The 16,677-nt window shown below is 53.1% G+C and overlaps 1 long non-coding RNA gene across 2 annotated transcripts; it reads right to left on the bottom strand.

The window, feature by feature from the left end:
- Positions 1-3,094: 3,094 nt before the first annotated feature.
- On the bottom strand, positions 3,095-15,229 carry LOC123845811 (uncharacterized). Of its 2 annotated transcripts, none has more exons than XR_010412131.1 (4): positions 14,545-15,229; positions 10,886-11,137; positions 9,854-10,057; positions 3,095-4,690 (listed from the first exon to the last, which is right to left on the bottom strand). It is a non-coding gene; the product is annotated as an uncharacterized LOC123845811 (long non-coding RNA). The 2 variants fall into 2 exon arrangements; XR_006791101.3 differs by having other exon boundaries at positions 3,096-4,690; positions 14,769-15,226.
- Between the last annotated feature and the right edge of the window lie 1,448 nt (positions 15,230-16,677).

Raw genomic sequence — 16,677 nt, 5'->3', positions numbered from 1 at the left:
AGACTCCCCGCTGAGCAGGGAGCCTGATGTGGGACTCGATCCCCGGACTCCAGGATCACGACCTGAGCTGAAGGCAGTTGCTTAACCAACTGAGCCACCCAGGCGCCCAAAACTCATAAAACTCTTAGAAGAAAACCTAAAGTTTCATGACTTTGATCAGGCCGTGGTTTCTGAGGACACCAGAGGCACAGGAGGCAAAAACTAGATAAAGCGGACTCCATCAAAGTTAACTCACGCTTCAAAGGACACCTTCAAGAAAACAAAAAAACCCGACAGAATGGGAGAAGATACTTGCAAATCATCTATCTTAATAAGGGACTTGCTTCTAGAATGTATAAAGAGCTCCTAGAACTCAAAAAGACAACACAATTAAATGGGCAAAGAATTTTAATGGCCATTTCTCAAAAAAAAAAAGACATACAAATAGCTAATAAGCACATGAAAAGATGCTCAACATCATTAGATACTAGCAAAATGCAAATTAGGTTTTAATGAGATAACCACTTCATCCCCCACTAGGATGGCTAAAGTAACACCAGTAATAAAAAGGGTTGGTGAGGATGTGGAGAGATTAGCGCTCCTATTTGCCGGGATGGTTGTAAAATGGTGGAGCCACTTTGGAAAACAATTTGGTATTTCCTCCGAACGTTAAACCTGTGAGTCAGCCGTTCCCCTTCCTAGGTATATACCCAAGAAAATTGGAAGCCTGTGTCCGGCCAAAAGTCTATACACAAATGTCCATCAGGTGATGGATCAACAAAAGCTGGTGTGTCCATTCCAACGGAATACTGTTCAGCCATGGAAAGGGATGAAGCAGGACATACGCGACAACATGGAGGAGACTTGAAAACATGCAGCACGCAGGTCAGACACACGTCACGTGTGTATGATTCCATTATACGGACGTCCAGGATGGCAAATTCGTAGGAACGGAGAGTAGATTAGCTGTCGCCAGGGTCTGGGGACAGGGGAGAAGGGAGTGACAGCGCGTGGGTGTGGGGCTTCGTTTCGGGGCGGTGGAAACGTTCCGTAATTTAGTGATGGCTGCACAACTCCGAGCACAGTAAAAAACACTCCATTTTATACCTTAAAAGGCTGAATTTTGTGGTATGTGAGTTGTATTTCAAGAAAACTGTCACTTTGCCGGGTGTGGGCGTCGCGGTCGGGTAAGCGTCTGCCCCTGACAAGGCAGGGTCCTGGGACCGAGTCCTGGGGGAGCCTGCTTCTCCCTCTCCCTCTGGCCCTCCTCCTGCTCGCTCGCTCTCTCATTCTCTCTAAAATAAGCAAATAAATAAAATCTTTTTTAAAAAAGAAGCAAGCAAGCTGTTAGCTTTCAAACCGTAGGTGCACGCACCCAGCAAGGAGGGCTTCCCATGAACGTCCGTGGCCGGGGCCGGGGCGGGGAGCTGGGGAGCGTCTGTTGCGGGACCGTGTGCGGCCGCAGTGGGCTCAGGGGAGCGGCCCCAGGACAGGCCCTCACGCAGCCCGGGGGTGCGAGCGTTTCCAGTGTGTGTTTGGGGGGACACAGGAGAACCGTGGCAGGGGTCACCTTTGGGGAGCAGGGATGAGGCGGCACCTCTTTCTGCGCTGTTATTCCCGTGAGCCTCTGTCGCTCTCGGGGAAAGGGAAGCACGCACGCACGCGGGCTCTAGAAGTGCGGTGTGAGCACGCGGAGGGGCGGCAGGCCCCCGTCCCAGAGCCGCGATGCGCGCAGAAACGGGGAGCAAGCACCCGACCCCTACAGCCAGCGTGCAGTGAACCAAAACATCTAAAAAATCTAAAAAACTCTAAAAAAGACTGAATCTAAAAACTAAAGATCGAGCTCATTCGTATGTTATGGATCTTTCTCATTTCATTTTTCTAGTAACTCATTTTTGCGGCATTTCACAAAAATACCCATCCAGGGGCGCCTGGCTGGCTGGTGTGTGGGGGGGGAAGCGGGTGAATCTTGATCCCGGGGTCGTGAGTTCGAGCCCCACGCTGGACGTGGAGCCGACTCAGAAATCTATCTACAGATCAGTCCGTCACAGTGGAAATTTTAGGAAGGTGGCTTTCACCACAGCCGGTCTGAGGACAGCTGCTCCCGGGGGCGCCCCGGAGAAAGGAGCCCTGTCAGGTCGGAGCTGGTGCTGATCGGCCACGCAGATCACGCTGTCCGCACAGTTGTACGTCCTGCTGTGTTCCTTCGGCCATCAGAAACATCTTTCCGTGTCTTCAAAATTTCTTCAGAAAATTTCTTCACGTCGGGGCGCCTGGCTCAGTTGGTTAAGCGACTGCCTTCGGCTCAGGTCATGATCCTGGAGTCTCAGGATCGAGTCCCGCATCGGGCTCCCTGCTCGGCAGGGAATCTGCTTCTCTGTCTGACTCCCCTCCCTCTCATGCTCTCTGTCTCTCATTCTCTCTCTCGCAAATAAATAAATAAAATCTTAAAAAAAAAATTTCTTCACGTCTATGATGGAGCTCATACGTTTAATGCAGTTAACATCCCTGCAATGGTAAGCTGCTGGTTTCCAGTTTCACTATTAAAGTCTGGAATGGCCATCTGTGTCCGAGAGCTTTCTATTTCTAACTTATCGCCTTAGAATAGAATGCTAGAACAGAAATAACTAGATCAACGAGCAGGAACTTTTCTTTTTTTTTTTTTTCTTTAAAGTTTGTTCATTTATTTATTTAAGTAATCTCTACACCCAATGTGGGGCTCAAACTTACAACCCGAGATCAAGAGTCCCATGCTCTCTGGATGGAGCCAGCTGGGCTCCCCAAAGAGCATGAACTTTTTTTATTTTTTTTAAGATTTTATTTAGGGGCGCCTGGGTGGCTCGGTCGTTGGGCGTCTGCCTTCAGCTCAGGTCATGATCTTTAAAAAAAAAAAAGATTTTATTTATTTATTTGACAGAGATTCACAGCGAGAGAGGGAACAGAAGCAGGGGGAGTGGGAGAGGGAGAAGCAGGCTTCCCGTGGAGCAGGGAGCCCGATGTGGGACTTGATCCCAGGACCCCGAGATCATGACCTGAGCAGAAGGCAGATGCTTAACGACTGAGCCACCCAGGCGCACCGAGCATGAACTTTTAAAAAATTATTGGGTTTTTTTCCCTAATTATATATTCATCGTAGAAAGTTTGGGAAATATTTATAAAGCAAAAAAGGGGTAAGAATAATTCATGATACAATTACAAAATGATAACCACTTGTAACACTTTGATGTCTTTTCTTTCAACCATATTTGTAATTAGAATCATGCTATACATCTTATTTTAAAACCTGTTTATTTCCATTTCCATTGTAAACACTTTCTCATATTAAATGGGGGATTCCAGGGGCGCCAGCCTGGCTCAGCTGGTAGAGCAGGCGACTCTTGATCTCAGGAACCTGAGTTTAAGCCCCAAGTTGGGCATAAAGCCTACTTAAAACAACAACAACAAAAACCCCAACCATCTAGAAGGTTTATGTTTTGATAGAAGAATGCTGGGTGACAAACCTTTAGTGGTGTTGTCCTCTCTGGGTCTCTTCCTGACTGGGGAACTGATCCCCCCCCCCCACGCAACCGTGGGGCTGACGGTTAGCGGATCTGCCTCCCACCACCCAGGACTGTGGGCCCAGGACTCCAGAGCAGACACTCAGACTTCCTCCCCCTGGGCCGTGGGAACTTGAATTCTGAGGGCGGCACCCAGGAAGGGAAGCCAGTTGGTCTGAGTCACCCGCTCACAGCACCCTGCGGAGACAGCCACCAGCTTCTGGCACCAGGATCCCCAGAGGGGTCAGACTGTCATCTCCCCCAGATCAGGTCATCCCACACTTGACAAACCTGAATGCCACGCAGCACCTCCCAACGGCTCCCCATTTGCTGATGTTCCTGAGCCCGACGCTTTGTCGCTTACACAGATTACTTCCTGATTCATCCTTGTACCTAAACCTTTGTGACCGTGTGTATTTCCTTGGACTCTATTTCTTTTTTTTTTTTTTTTAAGATTTTATTTATTTATCTATTAGAGAGCAAGCGAGAGAGAAACACCATGAGAGAGGAGAGGGTCAGAGGGAGAAGCAGGCTCCCCACTGAGCCGGGAGCCCGATGCGGGGCTCGATCCCAGGACCCTGGGCTCATGACCCGAGCCGAAGGCAGTCGCTTAACCGACTGAGCCACCCAGGCGCCCCTCCTTGGACTCTATTTCTAAAAGGGAAGTTGTTGCATCAAAGGGTGTGTGCTTTATAAAGGATCTTTTTACATGTGGCGTGGCATCCAGCAAAATCTGTACCAACCACTTCCCCTGCTTGTGTTCCCCTCACGGTGTCTCTGTCAAATAAATAAATTAAAAAAAAAAAAAGACCTTCTCTCCCCCTCCCCTCCCCCATAAAAAAAACTCAGTCCTTCGACAAATACTTTTTTTTTAAGATTTTATTTATTTATTTGAGAGAGAGAGACATCATGAGCAGGGCGAGGGGCGGAGGGAGAAGCAGACCCCCCCACCAAGCAGGCAGCCCAACGAGGGACTCAGTCCCAGGACCCTGGGATCACGACCTGAGCCGAAGGCAGACGCTTCACCGACGAGCCCCCGGGCGCCCTTTAGGTGCGGGTCCCTGTCTCGGGCGCTGGGATCCGTCAGGAAGCCGAGCAGCCGAGGACCAGCGCCCTCCCGGGGCAACGGCGGGCAGGGGAAGACGGATACTTCACTCTGTCAGAAGCAGTAAGTGCTTCGGAGAAAGGAGAGAGCGGGATCAGGGACAACACGGGTGAAGGAGAGGAATGAGGGATGGGCTGCAGTTTCATCAGTGTGACCAGGAGAGGCTTCCCCGAGGAAAAGACACCCAGGCCTGACTTGGAAGGAGGAGTGGGAAGCCGTCTTGCTATCTGGAGAAAGGTGTGACAGGGAAGGCAGAAGGACACCCCGTGCATGGCCTTCTAGGTGCCCGGCGAGATGGGGCAGAGGCCACCCAACACTGCCCAAAGCCCGTTGGCTCGGCTGCCGGACCCTTGCCGGCAGACGGGCCCAGCTGGGCCAAGGGAACGTGAGCACTGAGCACGAGCACAGCGCGTTGCTTCCAGGCTCGGGCATCAACAATCCCGTATGTGGTTCCCCAGTCTTCCTGTCCCTGGTGTGCTGTCTGTTCCAGAGGGAGCAAGGTGAGGAGACGGCAGGGCCTCCATCAGCCGGGGCCCGGGGTCACTCTGTGCAGCAGAGTCTTCCCTACTAACCCGGGGCGACATACGTCCTGAGCTGAGCCACCCGCTTCTAGCAGCCGACGCAGACAGCCTCGGTCCAGCACTGAGACTTCGTTTTCTCAGTTGATCTATTTACTTGTTTTTAGTAATCTCTACACCCAACATGGGGCTCGAACTCATGACCCCGAGATCGAGTGGCACGCTTTTCTGGCTGAGGCAGCGGGGTGCCCCCGGCACTGAGACTCTTGCTCTGAGGTTCGGGGGTGCCCATCCGGGCAGCTTAGCTCCTGGCCTGATACAGAAGGACGCGATACAAATTAACGTGATTATAAATTTGAAAAACACTTGCACTGTATTTTTCGTTGTTTAGTTTTCATTTGTTTGATGATTAATGAATGTAGCAGACTGTATTCTCTAAGATGGACATAACACAATCCCCCTTCCCCATGCTCTTATCATGACATTGGCATTCCCGCCATTGAGAGGTGACGTCTATGTCCCTCCCCTCGAATCTTTTTTAAGATTTTATTTATTTGACAGAGAGAGAGACACAGCGAGAGAGGGAACACAAGCAGGGGGAGTGGGAGAGGGAGAAGCAGGCTTTCCGTGGAGCAGGGAGCCCGACACGGGGCTCGATCCCAGGACCTGAGCCAAAGGCAGACGCCCAACGACTGAGCCACCCAGGCGCCCCGAGGTTACATGACTTCTATAGTGACGTCATAGACAATGCTGGGACTTCCGCTGGTCCTGGGACGTCTGCTTTCGGAAGCCTGCTCTCATGCCGTGAGGATGCGCAGGTCTCGTGGAGAAGTCAGGGGTCCGTGTCCTTGTGACATGCAGCTGATGCCCCCACTCTCACCTGGCCAGGTGAGGGAGGCTCTGCAGGGTCTCCAGCCGCTGAGCTCAGCCAGGCCCAGAACCACAATCAGAATCATCGCATTGTTATTGCTGTTTTGAGTCATAAGTGGGTTCTTTTAGATTTATATTTTATTTTAGAGAGGGAGGGGAGGGGCAGAGGAAGAGAGAGAACCTCAAGCCAACTCCCCGCTGAGCACAGAGCCCAACACGGGGCTCAATCCCATGACCCTAAGATCACAACCTGAGCCGAAATCACAAGTGGACGCTTCACCAACCAAGCCACCCAGGTGCCCCTTGAGCCACTAAGTTTTAAGGTGGTTTATTAGGTAACAGTACATAATTGTAAGGGTAAAGCTGAACACCTTCACTATTTCTATGTATTATATATTTTTAAAGATTTTATTTTTAAGTAACCTCTCCACCCAATGTGGGCTCAAACCCACAACCCTGAGATCAAGAGTCTCACGCTCCAGTGACTGAGCCGGCCGGGCGCCCCCATTTTTATCTAATACCTTGAAGTCTTTTCACACCGTGATGCCACCTCCTTGACTATAGTGACCCTTGACAGGGCCGCCTTTTCTCTTTCTACATAAAAGTGTGAAAACAGGACAAGGCCATGGATGGCACTACCGGAGATGTCCCTCAAAGCTGACTCAGATTATGAACATGTTCTGACTATAATTGTTCAACTAACATGCAGCAGGTGTTCAAGAAATACTTGTTAAATGAAAGAATAATGCTGTCCTCGGGGGGCAGGGGTGGAAATGGGGGGATGTAGGTCAAAGGTCACAAACTTGCAGTTATAAGAGGAGTAAGTTCTAGGGCGCCTGGGTGGCTCAGTCATTAAGCGTCTGCCTTCGGCTCAGGTTATGATCCTGGGGTCCTGGGATTGAGCCCCACATCGGGCTCCCTGCTCTGCGGGGAGCCTGCTTCTCCCTCTCCCTCTGCCTCTCCCCTGCTCATGCTCTCTCTCTCTGTATCTCTGTGTCTCAAATGCATAAATAAAATCTTTAAAAAAAAAAAAAGAGGGCGCCTGGGTGGCTCAGTTGGTTAAGCGACTGCCTTCGGCTCAGGTCATGATCCTGGAGTCCCTGGATCGAGTCCCGCATCGGGCTCCCTGCTTGGCGGGGACTCTGCTTCTCCCTCTCCTGCTCCCCCCTCTTGTGCTCTCTCTCTCTCTCACTCTCTCTCTCAAATAAATAAATTTAAAAAATCTTAAAAAAAAAAAAAAGAGGCGTACATTCTGGAGACATAATATTGGCACAGTGTGGTAACTATAGTTACATCAACACTGTATCATATACTTGAAAGATGCTGAGAGCAGATCCTAAATGTCCTCACCACACACAAGTGCGAACATGGTACCTATCTGAGGTGATGGAGGGGTTACCTAACCCTATCGTAGTAATCATTTCTCTTTCTTTCTCTCTCTCTCTCTCTCTCTATATATATATATTTGATATATGTACATATATATCAAATCATTACATTGTATACCTTAATTTTATATAATGTTATATGTCAGTTATATCTCAATAAATTTGGAAAAATAATCACAACTCTGTCCACATTTCTGCATCTTACTTAAAATATAACCAACGTGGGGCACCTGGCTGTCTCTGTTGGAAGAGCATGTGACTCGATTCTTGATCTTGGGGTTGTGAGTTCGAGCCCCACATAGGGTGTAGAGATTACTTAAAAAAGTAAACTTAAAAAAATTAAAATTAAACAATAAATAAAATAAAATATAACCAACCTAATTAAATGGGTTCATGAAATGCAGGTGCATTGGGTGATATTCTCCAGAAATACCAATCTATCAAACCTTTTATTATGAAGGGCTTACAGCAAAGTTTTACTTGGCTTCTCTTCCTTTTTTCTTCTCTCCCTTTTCATTAAACAAAATAATGTATATATCATCTCCAAGGACTCAAGTCATACATACAAAAGCAGGTAAAACACACCTGTACCCCATCTTCTCCACAGGGAAGCCCGTGGTATTTTGGTGTAGATCCTTCTGGGACTTTCTTCCATATATTTACCTTCATGTGTACAAACATACTGTGGCAGAATGTACATTCCACAGATGGGCACATGTCCTGTCCCACGTGCTCTTCCAACACCTTGCTGTGCCCCACTGCTGAGCAGGGAGCCCGATGTGGGACTCGATCCCAGAACCCTGGGATCATGACCTGAGCCGAAAGCAGGTGCTTAACGACTGAGCCACCCAGGTGCCCCTCTTTTCTTTTTTTTTAAAGATTTTTTTTTAAAGATTTTATTTATTCATTTGAGACACAGAGATACAGAGAGAGAGAGCATGAGCAGGGGGAGAGGCAGAGGGAGAAGCAGGCTCCCTGCTGAGCCAGAAGCCCGATGTGGGACTCGATCCCAGGACCCTGAGATCATGACCTGAGCCAAAGGCAGATGCTTAACCATCTGAGCCACCCAGGCGCCCCAATTTTTTTTTTTTTGACAGAAAGACACAGCGAGAGAGGGAACAGAAGCAGGGGGAGTGGGAGAGGGAGAAGCAGGCTTCCCGTGGAGCAGGGAGCCCGATGCGGGGCTTGATCCCAGGACCCTGGGATCACAACCTGAGCCGAAGGCAGATGCTTCACGACTCAGCCACCCAGGCGCCCCAAGAGACTTGCTTTTTCGTTGGACAATATGTCTCCGACCGCTGTGTGTCCCAGGGCCGGCCCCACGTCTTGCTGTGCGGCATTCCACAGCAGACATCCCGTAACAGAGCACAGAGGGTTTCTTTTGTCTGGGGCTGGGTCTTCAAAGGAAGGCTTACGTGGAAGCCCACCGTGTCAAACGAAAGGAACTGCAGGGCCCCGCACGCCCCGCTCCTCACTAACCTTCCTAGAGGTAGGGCCCTTGAGGAGCTCCTGGCTCCCGATGACACCTTTAAAGATCCCGCTCCTGGGCACAGGGTCCATGCACAGCGCACAGCAGCCATGCTCGGTCTGTCCTCCCTTCCCTTCTATTTGAGATAGAACTGACATATAACCGCATACCGGCTGCAGGTGTAGGACGTAAGGAACTCGATACTCGTGTGTGCCGTGAAATCCTCACCACCAGTAGTCCAGCCATGACCACAGTTACTAACTGTCGCCCCGGTGATGAGAGGTGCTTCTCGGTCCCGAATGTACATTCAAATCACTCGTGCATTTGGTGAACGCGAGCCGTGCTTAGCAGGTTGGCAGCGGGCTGCGCTTCTGGGCGGTTCTGGCCGCCTGCTGGCTGGGCCTGCGCGTGCCCGAGTGGTTGGGGGCTGGGGGTGCCCGCCTTCTTCTCTGACCTTCCAAAACTGTGGTGAGGCTCAGCCTGGAGCTGTGAGTATCTAGCTTCCCTAGTTCCCCTGGAGCCTCCTGTTCTCCCCTTCAGTCTTGGTACTTCTTTCTCCAAAATACCTCCCAGGGGGCACCTGGGTGGCTCAGTCAGTTAAGTGTCTGCCTTGGGCTCAGGTCATGATCCTGGGGTCCTGGGATCGAGCCCCACACTGGGCTCCCTGTTGAGCGGGGAGCCTGCTGCTCCCCCTGCTTGTACTCTCTCTCTGTGTCAAATATATAAAATCTTTAAATAACAAGAAAACCCCCCAAAAACCAAAATGCCTCCCAGACCAGGCAAGGCCACTGCGACAGGCTACAAACTAGGGGTCTGCAGCCGAGCTCCCCACGGTGCACACAGGAAGCCATGAACGAGCGGGTGGGGATGCTATTCTAACTGTTCTAGGACTCCCATTCTCTGGTCTCCACTTTGAATATCTGTCTTATGGGAGGAACAGGAAGAAGTCCTAGCAATTGTCCCCTTGGTCACTTGTTGTCATTACTCACCTCTCCAGCAGAGGACGCTTTTTTGGCCCTTTCTTGATAACTGGCTCCACGCGTGACTTCCCCTCGGCCACGAGCGAGGAAGACACCTCAGAGACCTTCCACAAACCGTGGCGAGGCTCGGGGCTCCCCCAGAGCACAGCTGGTGCTCCGCCAAGTTTGCATGGGCCCTGCAACTTGCCCTTGGTCACCGGGGATCTTCGCCTTCTGGAGGGATGGAAGGAGAGGGGCTTTGTTGCAAGGTATCAAACACACGTTGTTTGCCTTTTCTATTGTAAACTAGGAGTATCAGCTTCCTACTATCACTGCGGAAAGCCAGGCTCAGAGAGGGTCAGTGGCTTGCCGAAGGTCACACAGCTAGAAATGGCTGAGCTGGGACGGGACCTCAGGTCTGCCTGACCCGGCCTTCTCTGCTGGCTTTCTCTAAGCCTGAGCAACTCTGAGGTCGCTGTGTGAGCACACGGGGTTCTGAGGGCCCTCTTCTTCTTTATTAGCACTTGGAACACTGAGTCCGTGAGGGTACTAACTGTGCTCTGGGGCTTCCCCTCCGTGTGGACTCCTGGGCCCCTCCAGTGTCCCTGTGACCCCATAGTCGGGGCAACAGACAGGCCTGGCTTTGAACCCAGAGCCCCTTCTTGCTGTGTGACTACGAACATGCTCTTTAACCTCTCTGAGCCTCTGTTCCATCATCTGTACAAGGAGGGTGAGAATTCTGTGACCAATGGACAGTTCGTTGAATGATGATGGCAAGAGTGCATCTCGGGCCTTCCAGAGTGTCTGGCATGAAACAGAGATGAAAACAAGCCAAGCTTGTACCCTTTATCCCCCGTTTTCTCTCTTTCTCCCGGGTCAGCAATCAGGAGGACCCTGTGTCTTCCCAGCAACACGGCCCTCGGGGGCAAGTCTGGGGTGTGGGAGGTGGGTGGCTGGCAACTTCCCAGCCTTTACCGAGAGGTTCCCTGCAGAATTCGGGGACCACGCCAGGACAGACAGCAAGGGTTCCCAACCAGTATGTGCAGCATGCGCAGTACCCACCCCAGGCCACTTCCCCAGGGCCCCGTCACAGGTGCACAAACGCTCGCCCCACGAAGGTGCTCTTTCTGCTTGGGAGCTGAGCCGACGGCAGAGCCACGGGTCAAGAGTGGTGACAGCCCCGTGTCGACACTGCGGACGGCCCGAGCGGCCTCCTCAGCCTGGCAGAGATGCAGCTGGATGGGGATCAGGGCTCCAAGCACAAAGAACAGAGTCGTTCCTATTGATGGCTACCTCTGTCAGACTCCAGTCCACCTAAAATATACGGAAAATAACAGAATAAAAATAATGAAATACGGTGGAGAACGCCAGCCTTGAGAACACTCGGACTTGCAGGCAGTCTCTCCTCTGGGGAGCCCCTCTCTCACCGGAGGCTGGTGGAGGTCCTCTCCCCACCCAGCTGCCCCCTGGCGCCCCTCACTTCCACAGGGGCCCCTCCCTTGTCCTGGGCAGGGCAAGCCCTCACCCCTCCCATGGCCAGTGAAAGATGCTTAACCTGTCCTTCTTGCCCCGCCCCGCCCCGCCCCGCCTGTCCTCAGAGATGGTCCCGCGGGGGCTACGTGGTCACAGCATCGCGGAGAAGGACCGCACATGCACACGTTCATCAACACACTTACTGGGTAACGAGCGCATCCCCCCTCTGCAACTGGCATGAGGAGGGCGGGAGGAGGAGCCTTGAGCTCGGTCCGCCCGGCGTCTTCACCGGCTCCCTGCCTCCCCGCCCCTACTGTCCCCGCCCGGGCCCCCTCCCATGCCCTCCAGGTGCACAGCCTCCGGTTGCTCAGCAACAGCCCCGGGAGCTCGGGCGGAGCCGTGGCAGGGGCGGGGCTGGGGGGGCAGCCTGGACTTCGCCGGAGCCGCCGCCAGGGAACGTGTGGGAACAAGCCCCCAAATAGGCCGAACGTGAAGCCCAGGGTCCTCTGTGAACACTGAGGCCCCGCACTGACTCTTGGAAAGTCCTGGCCCAGCGCCTGCCCGCCGGCTGCGTCCCCTCCCACACTGGACGACCCCCCGCCCCAATTCTGCCCCGGGTCTCTGCGTCTGGCCCTGTGGTCTGTTCCTCTCGCGGGGCTCAAAGCCCTTGTCCTCGGGTCCATCCTGTAACCCCGCCTCCACTGGCCTCTGTCGCAGGCGCCGGCCCAGCCTCTCCTTGGGCCCCTCCTGCGCAGACGGAGCAAGGCCGGCCCCCCACCAGTCCCCTCGCTCCCTGTGTTGCTATAGCAACCGTGGCCCCGCCCCCTGTTATCACCTTTCTAGGGAAGGCCTGTGCTGGGAGGGAGGGTCACAGAACAGGCCCCCAGGGGCACCTAGCTTCCACATTCACCTGCCCTGGACTTCAGTTTCTTTTTTTTTTTTTAGATTTTTTTTTTTTTTTTTTTGAGACAGAGAGAACGAGAGAGAGCACATGAGGTGGGGGGGGGAGGGTCAGAGGCAGAAGCAGGCTCCCCGCCGAGCAGGGAGCCCGATGCGGGACTCGATCCAGGGACTCCAGGATCATGACCTGAGCGGAAGGCAGTCGCTTAACCAACTGAGCCACCCAGGCGCCCTGGACTTCAGTTTCAATGGAAACTAGCGCTGAACTTGCGGCCAACCAGAAGAGGATTAGGCCCAGAAAATCAAAGTCCTTCCTGCTGCCTTCCCTCTGTCCCTTCAGCCACAATGTCAAAGTCCCCAAGAGAAGCCCTGAAGAGGCTCAGCCGCTGGGACAGTCAGGAGCCTGCCTCTCCCAGAAAAGCAGAAACGCCCCCCAGCCCCCACTGACGGAGCGCCCTCTGAGGGCACGGTATCCATCTTCCTGTCTGTGTCCACCTGGCTTGACCTCTTTACCTGCACTTCCTGCCCCCCCCCTCCCAGTCCCGGACGCTGGGGTCTGATAATAGGATCTGTGGGATAAGAACCAGGACTAAGAAGCAGTCAGCGAAGGGTTGGCTGAGAGGAAACACTTCCAGAGTACAGGAAGGCGGGTGGGGCCCAGCTCCCAGGCAGGACAGGCTGGGAGGGGTGCAGAGATGAGGGCTGGAGGGAGGCTCAGGGAGGGAGGCCTGGAGTCCGCCTTCTAGCAGAGGAATCAGGCCAACAGCAGATGGAACTTTCACGCCGGAGGCCGGACCAAGTGACCTCACCCAAACCATGTGCTCTGCTCCTATTGCAACCTGGCGAGCCTCCCGGCTCTCCTGGGTCCCCGAGTAGGAGAGCTTTTTATAGTTCACTCCCCAACTTGGGTTTGAATAATTAAACAAGATGGACAGAAATAGCAGCTGGACAGCAAAGTTGGGTTATTTTGGGGTTTTCTGGAACACAGAGTGCTCCTGGGCAGCACCCTACCCCTGCAGGGGGCGGAGCCAGCATCAAGACTGATGGGAGATTCCTGTGGGGACCCACCTGGTCCCTCAGGGTTCCTGAGTTGACAGCGTTGCTCTCAAGCACAGGAGGGTCTCATCACTTCTTCCCTGGTCTGCAAGGAAGGAGGGGGCTCCCAGTGCCTCCTGCTCAGAGCTCCTCCCCAGGGAGGAAGTCGGCCCTTCTACTTCAGAGATGGTGACAGATGTTGAAAATCAGATCGATAAGCAGCTGCGAGACAGGCTGAACCAGGATGGGGTGGCTACTGCTCCTCTGGCCAGCGAGCTGGAATCAGGTGGTAGGAGGTCTCGTGCCCTCCCCCTCACCCCTCACTAGAACTACTGGGAAGCCATAGGGCCCAGGAAGGCTGGGGTGGGCGATGGGGGTTCAGAGCAGGGCAGGGGGACTGGCGCCGGATTAGCCTTGGCTCCGGAAAGGAAAAGGCCAAAGACGGACTTGTGTCTGGGCTAAGGAACCCTGAAGGGGCAAGAAACTCTCCTCCTCCAGCTCCCTTTTAGCGGCCCTGGCTTCCTGGGTCAGGGTTCTATCAGCTGGGGCTGGGGAGGGGTGGGGAGGCCCCTCAGGTCTCCACTGCAGACCGATCATTTGCGGCTTGTTTGCATAATACTTTTGGTTCAACCACAGTGACTAGGGCCTCATCCCAACTCCACCTTGAGGCTCTGCCACAGAGCTAAAAACCTGGGGGCACAGAGGGGGCATTTGTAAAGTTTTCTCCCTTTGGGTAAGCGCTTCGGGGGTGGGTTTGGAGGTCAGATCTCAGGAAATACAGAAATCATTCATTCATTCATGTTTACTCATTCAACAAACATTTTAAAGTCACCAGCTATAAGCCTTGCACTGTGTTGGTTCTGGGACTAAATTAGTAATGGCAAGGGCCTCGCTCTCTAGAAGCACAGTTTAGTGGGGGAGATGGGCATCCTAAAACATACTCCCTACCACTATGGAGTGCTTACATGAAACAGATCCCATACAAGAGCTTCGTCAGAGAAGTCTATGGTCAGAACAGCAGTAGCCCCATTTGACACTAAGCAGAACTAAGATGAAGAGACTTGTCCCAAATCCTTCAGCTAGAAAACAGTATAAATGGAACTGGAACCCATGTCTCCGTGATTCTGAGGCCCGTGCACTTAAGCACTGCCCTGCGGTCCCTAATGCATGGAAGGAATATGCAGGGTCGTTAAACGCTGTGGGTGTTCGAGAGAGTGAGGACGTCTTGGGGGGGGGGTAGGTGCAGTCAGGGAAAGCCTCCTGAAAGAGGCGGCTTTGCACCGGATCCCACCACTTCTGCAAATACCAAATACCTGTCCCCTTGGTGCCGGAGATACCGAAGAGAATGAAGTCCGTGCACTGTGGGCATGCTGGGCAGGGGTGAAGGAAGGGCTGACGGTATAACCGGGCGAGTCTTAAATGCCAGCCTCCTTTACCTTCAGAGTCGTTCTGCTCTCCCAGGCGCAAACCCCAAACTCCTGGGGAATCTAGAGGAAAGGCCTGGCCCTCCTGCTCTGCGAAGGAGCAGAACTCCTACCTGTCCTCCCTAACGTCTGTCCTGCATTTCTTCCTGTTCCAATAGATTTCCCCACTTCTCATCTCATTCCTCTTTCTCGAGGCCAAACTCAGAACAGCAACCCGGCAAGCCAAAGGCGCCTGGCCCTTTAAGGCCACCTTCTTCCCCCCACGTGCCGTCTGGTTGGGCTGGCGACGCTGACGCACGCGTGACGTCAATGGCAGCTGGCGGAGTCTGGGCACGAGGAGCGAAGTTGGGATGGGGGTGGGGGGGCGAGAGCGAGAAGGCGGTTCATTTGCATTTAAAGGGGCCACGCCCGAATCAGTGGTCAGGGAGCTAAAGAAATGTGTATCTGGCAAACTTTCCGTCCTGGGCTACGAGGCAAGAAAAAGGCGTGGTACGGCTGAAGCCGAAGGTGACTTGAGTTTGCGATGTCAATTATGTCCTTCCGCGGAAAGGGAGAAATAGTCCGTCGGTGCCCGGGCTGGAAACACGTGACCTGGAGGGGGCGGATGGGGGGGGAGAGGGAAGAAGGGAGGAGCTGGGAGGCGAAAGTCAGGCTTCGTTTCAGCTGCCCCCACCCCCACATCCTGCCCACCCTCTTGCAGCTGCCACCACATCCTGCCCAGCCTGGGGCTGGGACCTCTTGGGGGGGGGGGCACGGACAGTGGACCCAGCTTTGGCACCCCTTTCCTACCCCCTTCAGATCCAGGGTGGGGCCTCTGCCCTTTGCCCCGGGCCTGGCCCCAGGCACCCTGGCACTGAGCTTGGGGCACAGCTCTGCCAGCACAGCCTAGGACAGCTCTCTGCTTAACTCCGCCCGCCCCCCCCCCCTTCTGGCCCAGAGCTGGACTTGTCTAGGCCCCAGATCAGAGCCTCATCCCTGGGCTAACACAGAGTTATCAATGGACGAGTAGAGGAGGTAGTCAATAAAGCTTTTATCATGTTAACTAAGATACACAGATATGCACAGATTCACATAACAGACATTTGCGGAGTGCATTCCACTCCAGGCCTAGCAAGGCCCTGAAATCCCAAAGCTGATTGAACTGTTGCCCTCAAGGATCTGGTGCCCTCCAGGAGCTCAGGATCTGGTGAAGAATAAACTGGAAACCAAAAATGTCAGGCCAGTCTGGTGTGTACTGATGAGGTAGCCATTTGGAGTCGAGAGCACTCTGCATAAAGAGGCGTGCAGGATGATGCAGAAGCCCACCCGGAGAATGTGCACACAGAGGGACCACCTGCCCTCAAACCAGGTGGAAGGCATGGGGAGAGACTGAAAAACTGGGAGGAAGAATGATCAGCCCAGTATAAGGGATGGGATGGATGGAGTGGGGGTGGGGTGGGGATGGTCCAGAGGGCTGTGAGGAAAGCTAGAGGGGTCAATGGAGCAGCCAGGCAGAGGCTGGAACAGCAGGCAGGAAGAGAAGCAGCTCTTGGGGGTGGGGAAGACCTTTCCGAGTAAAGATGGACTAGGGTGCTCAGGGAGATGTGAATAAAGGGAGCTGTTGGTGCCCTTTGCTGTAGAAACTATGAAGATGATACTGTACAGAGGAGTTACCCACTTCTTAGGACTTTGGTGGGCACCCATCTAATTCCTCAGGGATTTTATAGCAGCTTTGGGCTGTAAGATGACTTTTCTCTCAAAAGATGGGCTGGGAACCAGAAGGGCAGAAGGAAAAATGAAACCCAGGCACCTGAGCTACGAGGGTGTTTTCGCCCTAGAGGATTCTGGCATAGGTAGTGCAGGGGCTAGAAGAAAAAGATGGTGTGAGTCAGTTTCAGGAAGTCTTTATTATAATCTAACTTCCAGCAACGTTACTCCCTAGATCCTTTCTTTTTTTTTTTAATTTTTATTTATTTATTTATTTGAGAGAGAGTGAGAGAGAGCACATGAAAGGGGGGAGGGTCAGAGGGAGAAGCAGACTCC

This window comes from Mirounga angustirostris, unplaced genomic scaffold (genome assembly GCF_029215605.1).
Source record: "Mirounga angustirostris isolate CCGP_5_RB_7025 unplaced genomic scaffold, mMirAng1.0.hap1 SCAF_6, whole genome shotgun sequence".
NCBI classification, from domain to species: Eukaryota; Metazoa; Chordata; class Mammalia; order Carnivora; family Phocidae; genus Mirounga; species Mirounga angustirostris.
This window is presented reverse-complemented; position numbering and strand designations above follow the sequence as displayed.